Below are 18,336 nucleotides of genomic sequence, written 5' to 3'. Positions count from 1 at the left end.
ATCTAACATTGTGCATCGAAGAATATTATATTCGCTATGTGCTTAGTGCATTTAAATGCATAGAACTGACTCATTCGGTTGTGCAACGAAGAGATAACATGACTCATTCCTTTGTGCATTAAAGGGATAACATGAGTGCTCTTGCACTGCAGTGCACATACGATCTAACGATGTGCATAACATATTAAGCTATGTGCATGGTGTGTTTTAATGCATACCAGAACTGACTCATTTGGTTGTGCAACGAAGATATAATATAAGTGCTGTTGCATTGAATTGCACAAACGATCTAACATTGTGCATTGAAGAATATTATATTCGCTATGTGCTTAGTGCATTTAAATGCATACCGGAACTGACTCATTCAGTTGTGCAAAGAAGAGATAATATAAGTGATGTTGCATTGCTTTGTACAAACGATCTAACATTGTGCATTGAAGAAAATCATATAAGCTATGTGCTTAGTGCATTTAAAAGCATACCAGAACTGACTCATTCGGTTGTGCAACGAAGATATAACATAAGTACCAACTCATTTCTTTGTGCATTAAAGAGATAACATGAGTGCTCTTGCACTGCATTGCATAACGATGTGCATAACATATAAGCAATGTGCTTGGTGTGTTTTAATGCATACCAGAACTGACTCGTTCGGTTGTGCAACGAAGATATAACATAAGTACTAACTCATTCCTTTGTGCATGAAAGAGATAACATGATTGCTCTTGCACTGCATTGCACTAACGATCTAACGATGTGCATAACATATTAGCTATGTTCTTGGTGTGTTTTAATGCATACCAGAACTGACTCATTCGGTTGTGCAACGAAGAGATAACATAAGTGCGGTTGCATTGCATTGCACAACAATCTAACATTGTGCATTGAAGAATATCATGTAAGCTATGTGCTTAGTGCATTTAAATGCATACCAGAACTGACTCATTCGGTTGTGCAACGAAGATATAACATAAGTACTAACTCATTCCTTTGTGCATGAAAGAGATAACATGAGTGCTCTTGCACTGCATTGCACAACCGATCTAACGATGTGCATAACATATTAGCTATGTTCTTGGTGTGTTTTAATGCATACCAGAACTGACTCATTCGGTTGGTGCAACGAAGAGATAACATAAGGGCGGTTGCATTGCATTGCACAAACAATCTAACATTGTGCATTGAAGAATATCATGTAAGCTATGTGCTTAGTGCATTTAAATGCATACCAGAACTGACTCATTCGGTTGTGCAACGAAGATATAACAGAAGTACTAACTCATTCCTTTTTGCATTAAAGAGATAACATGAGTGCTCTTGCACTGCATTGCATAACGATGTGCATAACATATTATATATACATAGCATAACATATATAACATAGCAATGTGCTTGGTGTGTTTTAATGCATACCAGAAATGACTCATTCAGTTGTGCAACGAAGAGATAATATAAGTGCTGTTGCATTGCTTTGCACAAACGATCTAACATTGTGCATTGAAGAATAACATATAAGACTGTTGCATTGCATTGCATACCAGAACGTTGTACTTTGAGAAAATTAAATTTGTGCTGTTGCATTGAAAATTAAATTTGTGCTGTTGAATTGTTGCATGCAAAAAATATTCCTCTATGCAATGAAAATCACAACATATGTTCTTTCGCATTGCAATGCATACTACAACAAACTTGCATTGAAGGGAAATGATCGCATTAGCCCTTGCATTACAATGCATAGAATAACATAGGAGTTAACATAGGAGTTGCATTACATTGCACAAGGGATCTAAGATTTAGCGTTGAAAAATAACATATAATGTAGCACACATGTTGCATTTCAATGCGTTCCAGAACTAACTCGTTGTGCATTGTAGAAGAAGAGATAACCTAAGTGCTGCTGCATTGCATTGAATCTATTTGATATATATATAACATATATCAAATACATTTATCATTGAATTTATATAACGCGCTTGTTGCGTTGTGCTTTGAGATGATATTTGAGTTTTTGCATTGCATTGCAAAAAAATCTAAATTAACTACTCTATGCAATGAAAACACATAACATATGTGCTTTCGCTTTACACGACTAACATTTGTGTATTAAATGGAAATCATTGAAAAACCTATTCCATTGCAATGAACACAATAACAAACCCATTCAGTTTGTGTAAGGAAGCGATAACATATGTGCATTGCATTACACAAACGATCTAACATTGCGCATTGAAGAATAACATATAAGCTATGCACTTGTTGCAGTGCATTGCATACCAGAACTAACTCATTGGTGCTTTGAGGAGATATAATTTGTGCTGTTTCAGTACATTGCATAAAATCTAAATTATTTCTCTATGCAAAGAAAACCACAATACATGTTCTTTTTTGCATTGAAGGGAAATTATTGCATTAGCTCTTGCATTAACAATGCGCAGAATAACTACCTCATAACTCTTGTTCAACGAAGAGATAACATAGGAGTTGTATTGCATTGCAAAGGCGATCCAAGAATTAGCGTTGAAGAATAACATTTATATGTTATTCTTCAAGCACATGTTGCGAAGCACATGTTGCATTTCAAAGCATGCCAGAACTCTGTGCATTAAAGAGATAACATGAGTGCTGTTGCACTGCATCGCACAAACGATCTGACGATGTCCAATGAAGAATTCCACATCGGAATGAATTATTTCTTGTACACAGCTTATATGTTATTCTTCAATGCACAATGTTTGATCTTGTGTGCACAGCAGATATGTTAATCTCGTCGTTGCAGAATGGAATGGGTGACCTATTGTGTGCAGTGTAAAGCAACGGCTAAAGCAATGATTTCTATACATTCTCGTAGACTCCCTTTGACTCATTCCTGTTCCTGAAGTGACAACTTCAACCATCAAGAGTCCATGAACATTATGTTACTATACATACAAATTGACGTCTTGTGATGTTAAATCAGCCAGAAGTCCATATTTGACATATTGATAATTTTGTTGGCCAAAGGGTCCTCATAGACTTCTTCTCATGAAAACATCAGCTAAACAGCTGTCAATATGTCACCCTCTGAATACATTTTTGGCAAAAGAGTACTTGAACATTAACTTTCTATACATATTGACTCCTTTTGATGTGAAATCCAAAAGTCCATTTTTGACCTAGTGATTATATTTCTAACCAGAGTCAATGAACATTAACTCCACTATATATACACACTGACTTGTCGTAATATTATATAAGGAAGACTATAGTCCATATTTGACCTACTGAACATATTACTTGAAAAAGAGTCCTCAAAATGTTTTTTACTATAATAAACTTAAAGACTCCTTTTAATGTTAAATCAGCCAATATTTGACCCAAAGAACATATTTCTGGCCAAAGAACCCTCGATCTTGAACTTTCTTATACATGCTCATATGTAGACTCTTTCTGATGCTTCATAAACAATAGAGAAGTCCATATCTGACCTATTGAACTTATTTCTGGTCAAAGGGTCCTCAAAAGTTTTTAAACTATATACATTTATAGACTCCTTCTGATGTTGAATCAGCCATACAGAGAACTACTGAACATACTTTTGGCCAAAGAGTTTTTTAACATTAAATTGCCGAACATAATTGACTTTTGATGATACATTAGCCATAAAAAAAGTGCATTTTTGACCTACTAAACATATTTCTGGCCAAAGATTCCTTAAAGATTAACTTAATATACATTCAGATTTATTTTTTCTGATGTTACTTCAGCCAGACGGCAGTCAAAATTTGAACTACTAAACATTTCTTGTCGAAGAGTATTTGAAACTTGAAATTTCTATACATTCTTGTTGTCTCCTTCCGATATTACCTCAGCCATACAGAAGTTCATTTTTGACCCAAGGAACCTATTTCTGGCTAAAGAGGCCTTAATCTTTAACATTCTATACTTACTCATAGACTCCTGATTCTTCATTAGCCATTTAGAAGTCTGACCTTTTGAACTTATTTTTGAGCAAAGGGTCCTCAAAAGGTTTTAAACTATGTAAACTTATAGACTCCTTCTGATGTTAAATCAGGAATACAGAGGTTCCTTTTTGAACTACTGAACACACTTTTGGCCATAGAGTCTTTGAACATTAACTTTCTATACATTTTGACTCCTTTTGATGTTACATAATCCATACAAAAGTCCACATCTGACCGACTGAACAAATTTCTGGCAAAAGATTCCTTAAACATGAACTTACTATACGTTCAGATTGATTTCCTCTGGTGTATTATCAGCCAGACGGCAGTCAAAATTTGAACTACTAAAACATATTTCTGGCCAAAGAGAAACTTGAACTTTCTATACAAACTTGTTGACTCCTAAAGACATAAAAAAGTTCATATTTGACCCAAAGAACATATTTTTGGCCAGTGTCCTCAATCTTGAACTTTCTATATATTCTTATAGACTCCTTCTGATTATTCATAAGCCATTTAGTCCATATCTGACCGATTGAACTTATTTCTGGTCAAAGGGTCCTCAAATCGTTTAAATTATATACATTTAGAGACTCTTTCTGATGTTAAGTCAGCCATACAGAATTCCAAATTTGAGCTACTGAACATATTACTGCCCAAAGAGTCCTTAAAGTTTAACACTATACATTAAGATTGATTCCTTTTGATGTTATATCAGCCAGACGGCAGTCAAAATTTGAACTACTAAATATATTTCTGGCCAATGAGTATTCGTAACTTGATGCATTCTTGTTGTCTCATTCCGATATTACGTCAGCCATACAGAAGTTCATTTTTGACCCAAGGAACATATTTCTTGCCAGAGAATCCTCGATCTAGAACTTTCTATACATACTCATAGATTAATGCTTCAAAAGCCATTTACAAGCCCATATCAGAACTTTTGAACTTATTTCCGGACAAAATGGCATTTGAGGATTCAAATGGTTTTAAACTATATAAACTTAGAGACTCCTTCTGATGTTAAATCAGCCAATACAGAGGTTACTTATTTGAACTACTAAAACATATTTCTGGCCAAAGAGTAATAGAAACTTTTTTTTTACTATACAAGCTTGTTGACTCCTTCTGATGTCACGTTAAGCATACAGAAATTCATATTTGACCCAAGGAACATATTTCTGGCCAAAGAATCCTCGATTTGAAACTTTCTATACATGCTTATAGACTCCTTCTGATGTTTCATAAGCCACATAGAAGTCCATATCTGACCTATTGAACTTATTACCGGACAAAGGGTGGTCAAATGGTTTTAAACTATATCAACTTAGAGACTCCTTCTGATGTTAAATCAGCCATGAAGAGGTTCCTTTTTGAACTACTGAACATACTTTTGGCCAAAGAGTCTTTGAACATTAAATTCCATACATATTGACTCCTTTTGATGTTAGATTGTCCATACAAAAGTCCACATCTGACCAACAGAACATATTACTGGCCAAAAAGTATTTGAAACTTGAACTTTCTATACAAACTTGTTAACTCCTTCTGATGTCACGTCAGACATACAGAAGTTCATATTTTTGGCTAAAGAATCCCCAATCTAGAACTTTTATATACATACTCATGGACTCCTTCTGATGCTCCATAAGCCATATAGAAGTCCATATCTGACCTATTGAACTTATTACCGGACAAAGGGTGGTCAAATGGTTTTAAACTATATAAACTTAGAGACTCCTTGTGATGTTTAATCAGCCACTCAGAGGTTCCTTTTTGAACTAATGAACATACTTTTGGGCAAAGAGTCTTTTAACATTAAATTGCCATACATACTGACTTTTGATGTTACATAATCCACACAAAAGTCCACATCTGACCTACTGAACAAATTTCTGGCAAAAGATTCCTTAAATATGAACTTACTATAGATTCAGATTTATTTCTTCCTATGTCATATCAGCCAGACGGGAGTCAAAATTTTAACTACTGAGAGAAATTTCTGGCCAAGGGGTACTCGAAACTTGAACTTTCTATACAAACTTGTTGACTCCTTCTGATGTCACGTTAGGCATACAGAAGTTCATATTTGACCCAAGGAACATATTTCTGGCCAAAGTGTCCTCAATCTTGAACTTTCTATACATACTCATAGACTCCTTCATAAGCCATTTAGAAGTCCATATCTGACCTTTTGAACTTATTACCGGACAAAGGGTCCTCAAAAGTTTTTAAACTATATTAACTTATAGACTCCTTCTGATGTTAAATCAGCCATACAGATGTTCCTTTTTGAACTACTGAACATACTTTTGGCCAAAGAGTCTTTGAACATAATTTTTTTATACATATTGACCCTTTTTGATGATACATTAGCCATACAAAAGTCCACATTTAACCTACTGAAAATGTTTCTGGCCAAAGAATATGTTCAACTTATAGACAAAGAATACTATACATTCAGATTGATTTCTTCTGATGACATATCAGCCAGACGGCAGTCAAATTTTGAAACTAATGAAACATATTTTGGGCCGAAGAGTATTCGAAACTTGAACTTTCAATACAAACTTGTTGACTCCTTCAGATGTCACATTAGCCATACAGAAGTTCATTTTTGACCATATCTGACCTCTTGAACTTGTTGATGTTAAATCAGCCATACAGAGGTTCCTTTTTTGAACTACTGAACATACTTTTGGGCAAAGTTTTGGGCAAAGAGTCTTTGAACTTTAAATGGCCATACATATTGACTCCTTTTGATGTTACATTATCCATACAAACGTCCACATCTGACCTACTGAACAAATTTCTGGCCAAAGATTCATTAAAGATGAACTTACTATACATTCAGATTGAATTATTCTGATGTTATATCAGCCAGACGGCAGTCAAAATTTGAACTACTAAAACATATTTCTGGCCAAAGAGAACTAGAAACTTGAACTTTCTATACATACTCGTTGACACCTTCTGATGTTGAATCAGCCATACAGAGAACTACTGAACATACTTTTGGCCAAAGAGTTTTTTAACATTAAATTGCCGAACATAATTGAGCCATACAGATGTTCCTTTTTGAATACAAATTAATACAGAAGTTCATTTTTGACCCAAGGAACATATTCCTTGCCAAGGAATCCTCGATAGAACTTTCTATACACATTCTTAGATTTAGAAGCCCATATCTGACCATTTGAACTTATTTCTGGTCAAAGGGTCCTCAAAAGTTTTTAAACTATATCAACGTATAGACTCCTTCTGATGTTAAATCAGCCATTTTTGAACTACTGAACAAACTTTTAGACAAAAAGTCTTTGAACATTAATTTTTTATACATATTGACCCCTTTTGATGATACATTAGCCATACAAAAGTCCACATTTAACCTACAGAAAATGTTTCTGGCCAAAGATTCCTTAAAGATTAACACTATATATTCAGATTGATTTCTTCTAAAGTCATATCAGCCAGACGGCAGTCAAATTTTGAAACTAATGAACATATTTCTGGCCGAAGAGTATTCGAAACTTGAACTTTCAATATAAACTTGTTGACTCCTTCAGATGTCACGTTAGGCAGAAGTTCATTTTTGACCCAAGGAACATATTTCTTGCCAAAGAATCCTCGATCTAGAACTTTCTATACACACTCATAGACTCCATCTGATGCTTCATAAAAGCCATTTAGAAGCCCATATCTGACCTTTTAAACTTATTTCTGGTCCTCAAAAGTTTTTAAACTATATCAACTTATAGACTCCTTCTGATGTTAAATCAGCCATACAGAGGTTCCATTTTGAACTACTGAACATACTTTTGGCCTACTTTTGAGTCTTTCAAACATTACATTTCCATACATATTGACTCCTTTTGATGTTATATTATCCATACAAAAGTCCACGTTTGACCTACTGAACATATTTCTGGCCAAAGATTCCATAAAGATGAACTTACTATAATTAAATGTCCATACATATTGACTCCTTTTGATGTCATATTATCCATACAAAAGTCCACGTTTGACCTACTGAACCTATTTCTGGCCAAAGATTCCATAAAGATGAACTTACTATTCAGATTGATTTCTTCTGATGTTGTATCAGCCAGACGGCACTCCTTTAAGGAATCTTTAAAGAATCTTTCTGATGCTTCATAAGCCATATATAAGTCCATATCTGACATATTGAACTTATTTCCGGACAAGGGTATTCAAATGGTTTTAAACTATATAAACTTAGAGACTTCTTCTGATGTCAAATCAGCCATACAGAATTCCATATTTGACCTACTGAACATATGACTGGCCAAAGAATCCTTAATGATTAACACTATACATTCAGATTGATTTTTTTTCTGATGTTATATCAGCCAGTCAATGCCAGTCAGTTTTGATGGCAGTCAAAATTTGAACTACTAAACATATTTCTGGCCAAACAGTACTCGAAACATGAACTTTCTACACATACTTGTTGACTCCTGATGTTACATCACCCATACAGAAGTTCATATTTGACCCAAGTGTAGACTTGGAATTAAAGCCTCTTTTGTTTCCCCGTTATTATTTGATTTACGGGACCGGACACCAGTTATCTTGCCAAGAAAGATTTTTATTCTTATATGTCAGGAGAGAAACTTCAAGATGTTGTATTCATGCCAGGTCAATGCGTTTCCGTGTTTCTCTGAGGTAGTACAGTAAGATTGAGTTTTTATACATCACAGAGAGTCTTACAGCTTCCTTGTAAGGTAACAAAACATGTTGCTCTGAGCTTCTTAAAATTAGAACGTATGTCATACGTATACGTTATGTTTAACATGTCACAATTCACTTCCATATTAAGAACTATCCTTGTTGTTTACATCTGTGATACACTTACATCAGTCGAACATGTTACATTGTACACACCCCATAGCAAAATATAGCTTCCCCCTGTCTGACATATGATCATCTCATGCTTCCATGCTATCTATAGTTTCCCTCATGCGTTCAATTCATGCTTTTGAAACTCCATAAGATAATACAACTGATTATGAATATTAATAAAGAATAATAATACAGATACATAATATTTAATAATGAAATAATATTAAAAGATGAAATTTTGAATCTTCATTTCCCTCCACTGGAACTACGGCCGTCAGTTCCACACCATCATTCCCAGGTGGCCAACCTATAGAAGTGATAGTGAGGAGAAGAAATAGCAGACCAAGAAAATAGACAGAAAGAACAGAAGAATGGAAACAGGAAAGGAAAAAGAAAAGAAAAGAAGAACAAAACAAAACAAAGAACAAAACCCCAACCCATGTTATGTCCCCGTATACTGTGTGTATTTTAATATCTATGTGTATGTATTTAAAATGAACCCCAATCATCTAAGAAAAGAAAAACTAATAAGTCTTCTGTCCGTGCCTGAACTCATTAATTAATTAACTCGTTAATTAATTAAATCCTCCAGTTCCGAACCAAAACAAGAAATTAAAATAAACGTTGATGTTAAAGGATCCTATCCCTTGGGGTTGAAAATCAGTAAACGGATGTTCATTGTTTGTGAGGTAGTGTAGAATGTGTAAAATCTCTTATTTCACGCTGTATGTCCCATTCTTAGTTCTATCCATTTGGTTAGAAATAATCAATTTGACAGGTTTGGTACTTTTCCTTCTAGTAACACATATAAGGACTTGGAATAACTTGCAACCATCTCTAATCACTGTCAATGGAATTGATTCCTGAAATGGAAGCAGAGATATAATTAACATCACTTCTTTGTTCCCAATCTGTAAAACTAATGGATGAACATTGCTCAATCTCAGGCCATAAGCCATCATTATCATCTTGTTCATTCACTAAGCAAGGTTTAACTTGTGACCAATGATACCATCTATCTGTTCCTACACCCTTCCCTTTGAGACAAACACTTGTATCAGTAGTTAGGAGTATCTCATATGGTCCTTCCCATCTAGGCTCTAAACCTTTCCTAGCAATTCGTTTGATCATAACAAAACTGCCTAACTCGGGAATGTGTGGAATGTCAGTAGTGGTGTGTTTTTCATCCCATTGCTGTTGAGCTTCTCGCACTTTCTTATTATTGTCTTTAGTAGCTTTGTCCAGCATTGCGAGATAGCGTCGTAACTTTTCTTGAAACAAAGTAGAGTCTCCTCCTGTTCCCGCAGGTGGCGGAGCATCAGGAGGTAGAACCATTGCTCTTCCAGTCATTAGTTCAAAAGGGGTTAGTCCTGTAACTCGGTTTGGAGTTGCTCTCAAGTTCCACAGAATAGCAGGTAATAACTTATGCCAACCTTGGCCAGTTTGCAGAATGGCTTTGGTCAAAGATGTTTTCAACGATCTGTTCATCCTCTCTACCATCCCTGATGCTTCCGGATGGTACGGAATATGGAATTTTTGTTTAATCCCCATCAATTTCATTGCTTCCTTCATCAATTTTCCAGTGAAATGAGTTCCATTGTCAGAATCAAGTTCATATGGAAGACCCCAGCGAGGAAAAACTTCTTCCACCATTACTCGTGCTGCAGCTTCAGCAGTACAAGTTTTTGTAGGGAATGCTTCCACCCATCTAGTAAATCTGTCCATGATTACAAGTATGTATTGATACCCTCCACTGGGTGATAAAGGTCCTGTGAAATCAATTTGGAGGTGTGTCCATGGACCTGTTGGTCTGGGTGCATGTGACATTCGCACCTTTACAGATTTTCCCACATTTGCTTTGAGGCATATCAAGCATCTCCTACAATAATCATCAATGTCTCTCATCATTCTTGGCCACCACCAAGTCTCACTGATTTGAGATTTCATTGCTTTTGCTCCAGCATGTACCTTTCCATGATACAGCTGCATTAGTTCTCTTCTTGTTCCGATAGGCATCACCACTTGTCCTGTTGGAATTCTCCAGATACCTTGATCATCCTCTTTCGCTCCCGCTTTTATCCATTGTTCTTTCTCTTCATCTGTCTCCAGTTGATATGACAGAAGATGGAGCTCAGGATTATCCTTGCTGTTTTCCTTTACCAAGGTAACAGGAGTAAGAGGAAGTAGAGCTGCTTCTCTAGCTGCTGCATCTGCTGCCGTGTTTCCTTGACTTTCTTTGGACTTGTCAGATTGATGTGATTTTACTTTGATCACGGCTGCTTCTCGGGGTAAGTAACATGCTGTAATCAAACGACGAATTATGGAAGCATGTTGTATTTCGCTCCCACTGCTAGTGATAAGTCCACGTCTTTTCCACAGAGCAAGGTAGTCATGGACCACGCCAAAAGCATAACGACTATCTGTATAGATGTTGACTCGATCTCCTTCTGATAGTTCAAAGGCTTCTGTAAGTGCTATAAGTTCAGCTACTTGTGCTGAAAATTTCCCAGAAAGGGCTCCTTTCTTTACAACAGTTCCATCTCCTTTCACTACAGCCCATCCAGTATGTCGCTTTCCATCAACATAATAACTGGATCCATCAACCCATAACTCTTTGTCTGGGTTTTCAAGAGGGATTGGATTAACTGGACCAAGACTATCTTCTTCTACTTGTTTTTCACACTCATGTGGTATTCCCTCATGTGGTTCCAGCATCATTGTTGCAGGATTAAGAGACGTGTCCCTGATGATTTCCACTCTTAAATCCTTGTTCAACAAAGTTGCTTCCCATTTTGCTCTTTTTGCATCAGTTATGGTTTTGATGTTCGTGTTATTCAACAGTGTCACTATACTGTGTGGAGTGTGCAATATGATAGTTTGTGCTCCTATCAGATTCTCAACAGCATCCACTGCCCATGTGGCACCATCGAGGGCTTGTATACATCGTGGTTGCCCAATCATAGTGACAGGAATCTTTGTGGAAAAGTATCCAACTGGTCTGTATCGATCACCTGGTTTTTGACACAGTACTGCTGAATACGTCTCATCTCCTACCCTGGTCCACAAATGAAAATGCAACCATCCGTCAGGAAGTCCCAAAGCTGGGGCTGAAGTCAGTTTTTCTTTCATAGAAGTAAACGCTTCCTCAGCTTCCGGTGTCCAGTTTATCTGTTCCACTCCAGGCTTTCCTCCCTTGTACAGGTCGATGAGGGGGCTGGTGATGCTAGCAAAATCAGGTATATACTGACGACAATAGTTGAAAAGTCCCATCACCTTCCGCATTCCTGTAACTGTTAGAGGTTTTGGAAGTTGTCGTAATGCCTCTACACGCTCTGTTGTCATTCTCCTTCCCTCCACAGATATTTCTTGGCCCAAATAGATAACCTTGGATTTGGCCAGCTGTGCTTTGTCGGGGTTAACTTTGAATCCCCCTTTCCTAAGGGCTTGTAGGACAACATTCAGAGCAAATACATGGCTGTTTTCATCTGGGCTTGCAATTAACAAGTCATCAACATATTGGAGGCAAACACTTCCTGATTTCTCAATTTCAGCTTTTTGCTCCGTTAAGAACTGGTCCAAAGCTCTATGAAATACAACAGGAGAAAGATTAAGACCTTGTGGGAGTCTGTTCCAAACATACTGTTTTGCGCCCACTGTAAAGGCTAATTTCTCTTGAGATCTTTTGTCTATAGGTATAGACCAGAAAGCCGACAGTACATCCAGTACCGTAAAAATTTTAGCATCTCCTGGAATATCATTCAGAATGGTGGCAGGATTGGCCACAATAGGATGCGGTTTTGGTGTTGCACTGTTAAGTCTTGTGTAATCAATGGTTAATCGCCATGAGTTATCAGATTTCTTGACAGGCCAGACAGGACTATTAGTGGTAGATGAAGTTTGTCTGATGATTCCTTCAGCTTCCAAGTCTGCCACTATCTCCTCCACGGCTCGTCTTGCTTCAGGTCGGATGGGGTATTGTTTATGAGGGGCATGTATCGGTCCCTCAATAACAATGGGATCAATGTTGGCTTTGCCACAATCCAATTTGTGTTTAGCCCAAACATCCGGATATAGACTGCACAGAAGACCCCACACACCGTCTTTTTTCCAGTTTCTGATAATTGGTTTTGCTGTACCAACAGACCTTTGATTACATGTGCGATCTTCGTGTGGTATTATCCCAGCAGTTGTAGCGATTTGACGACTGTCAGTGAACATGATCATGTTCAACAATGGAAGAATGTCCATGCCAATAAGGCTTCCTTGTGAATTCGGCCCAACCCAGAAAGATGTCCATAAGACTTCATCTTCATGTATTTGCAGTGGAACTTGAATACTTTTGCGAAATTTTGTGATACCTCCTCCAACTCCTTCAACTTCCATAGTTTCATCTGTTGTAGGTAGATTCAGATCTGTTATTGAAATGGCTGCTCCTGTGTCAACAAGGATGTCACATGGGTGGCCCCCTATTAATGCATTGACAAAAAGGCGATTGTCTCTTTTCTTACTAATACAGGGGGCCGCTGATTCCTATTGCGGAGGCATAATTCCCTCAATGAGCTGACGGACTTGTGCTTCAGTCCACGTCTTCCCTTGAGGGGTTTCATTATGGTTTTTTGCACTGACCTGTCTAAATGATGGACCTTGACCTTCTGCTCCACCTCCTTTAGCCCAACAATCTATGTTGGAGTGTCCACGCTTTCCACAGTTGCTGCAGAAAATCACCCTATTCTTTGTGTCCTTGTTGTATTGAGCTGTTGCCACTCCTCTTCGATATGGCTTGTTTCCTTCTTCTTTATTTGATCTCATAGCCATCTCTAAGCGGCCAGCCCATTGCATAATTTGGTCAAATGTCTCACCTGGGTTGACTCCAAGTGATAAGGCTTGTTGGTATTTTGCGCTAAGTCCATCCACAAGTGTGTCAGTGAACTGTACATCATCTCTGTCAGGTTGTTTCTTGGCACAGAGAGCCCATCTCTCATAAGCATTCCACTTACGTAGAGCATATTCATCTGGAGATTCATCATCCTTTTGCTTAATCAATGTCACTAATGTGAAAGGAATTTTACCACTGCCCAAGATTTCCTGGATTTCTTTTCGGAACACATTTAATGCTTGCCAAAGACCCAGGGGTCGTCCCTGGCTATCAACCCACAAATCTATCCATTGGGCGGTTGTTATCGAAGCTGGCAAGCGTTCCCATCTGTCTCTTGGGATTTTAGCTTTCACAATGGTGTGTATGTCTCTTAATGACATTTGATGTGCTTCAATCAATGAGTCTAATTCTCGCCAAAACTCTGTGTTTGGATCTTGTCTCTTCAGAGGAGGCAAGGCTGTGAGAATGGCTTGACGTTCTCCTGGTGTGAATGGTCTCTCTTCTGTCATCATTTCAGATCCTTCCCTTTTAATTACAGGTGAAGAAAATTCAGGACCGATCTTGTCAATTGTGATCATGTCGTCATCTCTTGTCTCATCACCCCAGTCAGAATCATAATTCCGAGCTGGTGTACATCGCAGCATGTCTCTGTTTGGCTGAACTGTTTTAGATCTTGTTATTACCGGAGCTGCTTGTACAGATGCAATATACATTTTGTCAACTGGACCTCCATTTGATCTCGAAGCTTGAGGCTGTGTCAGAGGTTTAGATGAATTTGTATATTGTTCAGGCAAAATTGGATAAATTGGGTTGTAAGGAGGAGGCGTTACAGTTGTTGCAGATTTCACTGGTGCTTGTGAATATTTCTTTTCAGCTTCAGTTATTATATTTGTCCAATCTGGATCAAATGAATCATCATTGGTTGTATTTTCTCCATCTGAACATTTAATAGACATAATTTTGTTCAATTTGTTATATGCTTCAATTTGAGGCTTCATTGCTTCAACAAGTGGGACTGGACACCCATTGATACCGCAACAAATTCCACCTTGTTTCAAAATCCAATGTGCAGCGAGGATTGGAAATACTTTTGACTTGATAGAGTCCTTTTGGGACTCAAGCCAGCTTAACTGCACATCCATAGATGTGTTAATGTCCAGTCCTTTTTTCAAAAACTTAGCTTGCTTTTTCTGTTTTCTTTCTAAGTACCAAGCAGATATTGTTCTGCTGTTAAATCCACTTTCTGCCATTGAAAATTATTTGTCACTCTGTGTCTGTGTGCTCAAACAGCAGGGCTATTTTTGTGAGTGAGTGTGTGTGGGGAGTGAATTCCAAAGGGAGGGGCTCTCTGCTTCCCTCACTCTGCTTTTCTCCCTCCACCTGTTCTAATTTCTCAAAGAACAAAGAAGGGGTTGGAAAAAGAAAAGGAAAAAAAACAACTCTAATAATTTCTGTTTTCCTTTTTTTTGTTTGTCTTAACTCAGATCAATTTATATATATATATATGTATTTTAAAGTTGCTCTCAGATCAGTCTTTTCCTCCAAACACTGAACAGCTTTCTTGTCAAAATCAGAATGCATGCAATTTTAGCTTCTATTCCATTGATACCCTTCTTCTAAGGGTTCAATCCTCTGCGTATTTACGTTTTAGGGTTTATTGTATTTTTTTTAATACTGCACTGTACTAACTTCAAGCACAGACCCGCCACTGTAAACCGCTATAAATCACTGCTTGTCAAACTATCCTCGTCTTCTTCTGAAACGATTCTTCGTGTATTGGATATATTTTAGAGATAAATCTGCCCTTTATCGCAGTTTCCCAATATTCCAACCACCTTACAAGCTAATTGCTAAATCGCCTTACAGCTTTTTCCAAAATTTGACTAAGATGGTCTTTTTTCTAAAACTGATCCACTTTCTAAAGTTTTTTAAAAAATGAAAAAGACTTCCCCAGCATCATTCAATATTCAGAGGTTTACTGACCAGAGCAACTCAAATAAGCCACATCAAATTATAATTATTTAATTTTTTCTTTTTTTTCTGACACATATATTCATTGGCAACACAACTGCTACTTTAAATAACACAGTTCTTTTAAGCAGTTTCAGTCAATGTCCAATCATCAGGCAGACTTAGAATTATTTTTAGAATAGAAAAAGTCTTACCTTGAATGATTGAGACAAATGCCTGAAGATGCAATCCTGTTCTTCGTGACGCCAAATGTAGACTTGGAATTAAAGCCTCTTTTGTTTCCCCGTTATTATTTGATTTACGGGACCGGACACCAGTTATCTTGCCAAGAAAGATTTTTATTCTTATATGTCAGGAGAGAAACTTCAAGATGTTGTATTCATGCCAGGTCAATGCGTTTCCGTGTTTCTCTGAGGTAGTACAGTAAGATTGAGTTTTTATACATCACAGAGAGTCTTACAGCTTCCTTGTAAGGTAACAAAACATGTTGCTCTGAGCTTCTTAAAATTAGAACGTATGTCATACGTATACGTTATGTTTAACATGTCACAATTCACTTCCATATTAAGAACTATCCTTGTTGTTTACATCTGTGATACACTTACATCAGTCGAACATGTTACATTGTACACACCCCATAGCAAAATATAGCTTCCCCCTGTCTGACATATGATCATCTCATGCTTCCATGCTATCTATAGTTTCCCTCATGCGTTCAACTCATGCTTTTGAAACTCCATAAGATAATACAACTGATTATGAATATTAATAAAGAATAATAATACAGATACATAATATTTAATAATGAAATAATATTAAAAGATGAAATTTTGAATCTTCACAAGGAACATATTTCTGGCCAAAAGATCCTTGATCTTGAACTTCTATACATACTCTTTCTGATGCTTCATGAGAAATAAATTAGAATGTATAGTGTTATTCTTTAAGGACTCTTTGGGCAGTAATATGTTCAGTAGGTCAAAAATGAAATTCTTTATTGCTGATTTAACATCAGAAGGAGTCACGGAGTATGTATAGAAAGTTCAAGTTTCGAGTACTCTTTGGCAAAAAAAAATTTCAGCAGGTCAAAAATGGACTTTTGTCAGGCTGATATAACATCAGAAGAATTCAATCTCAGTGTATAGTGTTAATCTTCAAGGACTCTTTGGTCAGAAATATGTTCAGTAGGTCAAATATGGATTTATGTATGGCTGATTTCAAATATGGTCATATTTCGAGGTCAAATATGAACTTCTGAATGGCTGATTTTTGACCCATTGACCAGAACATCAGAATGAGTCCCTAAGTTTAAATCGTTTAAAAACCATTTGAGGACTCTTTGACCAGAATTAAGTTCAATAGGTTCATTATGGAAGTTAAGTTCAGAAGTTAAGTTCAATATGGACTTCTATATGGACTTCTATATGGCTTATGAAGCACCAGAAGAAGTCTATGACTATGTATTGAAAGTTAAAAATCGAGGATTCTTTGGCCAGAAATATGTTCAGTAGGTCAAATATGAACTTCTGTATTTCTGACGTAACATCAGAAGGAGTCAGCAAGTATGTATATAAAGTTCAAGTTTCGAGTGCTCTTTGGCCAGAAAAAGGTTCAGTAGGTCAAATATGAACTTCTGAATGGCTGATTTAACATCAGAATGAGTCTCTAAGTTTAAATCGTTTAAAAAACATTTGAGGACCCTTTGACCAGAATTAAGTTCAATAGGTCAAATATGAACTTCTGTATTGCTGACGTAACATCAGAAGGAGTCAACGTATAGATTATTCAAGCTTCGAGTACTCTTTGCCTAGAAATATGTTTAGTAGTTGACTGCCGTCTGGCTGATATAACATCAGAACAAATCAATCTGAATGTATAGTAAGTTAATCTTTAAGGAATCTTTGGCCAGTAGGTCAAATGTGGACTTTTGTCAGGCTGATATAACATCAAAAGGAGTCAATATGTATTACTTTAGCCAAAAGTATGTTCAGTTGTTCAAACAGGAACCTCTGTATTGCTGATTTAACATCAGAAAGAGTCAACAAGTATGTATAGAAAGTTCAAGTTTCGAGTACTCTTTGGCCAGAAATATGTGTAGTAGTTCAAATTTTGACTGACGTCTGGCTAATATAACATTGGAAGAAATCAATTTGAATGTATAGTAAGTTAATCTTTAAGGAGTCTCTGGCCAGAATATGTTCAGTTGGTCAAATGTGGACTTTTGTATGGATAATGTAAAATCAAAAGGAGTCAATATGTAAGGAAAGCTAATGTTCAAAGACTCTTGGGCTAAAAGTATGTTCATTAGATCAAAAAGGAACCTCTGTATGGCTGATTTAACATCAGAAGGAGTCAACGAGTGATATATAGAAAGTTCAAGTTTCGTTCTTTGGACACATTTTTTTTCAGTAGGTCAAATATGGACTTTTGTCAGGCTGATATAACATCAGAAACATTCAATCTCAATTTATAGTGTTACTGTTTAATGACTCTTTGGTCAGAAATATGTTCAGTAGGTTTTAACATCAGTCTGTAAGTTTATATAGTTTAAAACCATTTGAGGACCCTTTGACCAGAATTAAGTTCAATAGGTCAGATATGGACTTCTATATGGACTTCTATGTGGTTTTTGAAGCACCAGAAGAAGTCAATGACTATGTATAGAAAGTTAAAAATCAAGGATTC

This window comes from Rhinichthys klamathensis, unplaced genomic scaffold (genome assembly GCF_029890125.1).
Source record: "Rhinichthys klamathensis goyatoka isolate OS25496 unplaced genomic scaffold, OSU_Roscu_1.1 h1tg000006l_1, whole genome shotgun sequence".
Classification (NCBI taxonomy): Eukaryota; Metazoa; Chordata; class Actinopteri; order Cypriniformes; family Leuciscidae; genus Rhinichthys; species Rhinichthys klamathensis.
The sequence above is the reverse complement of the archived record's forward strand: the minus strand, read 5'-3'. Positions refer to the sequence as shown.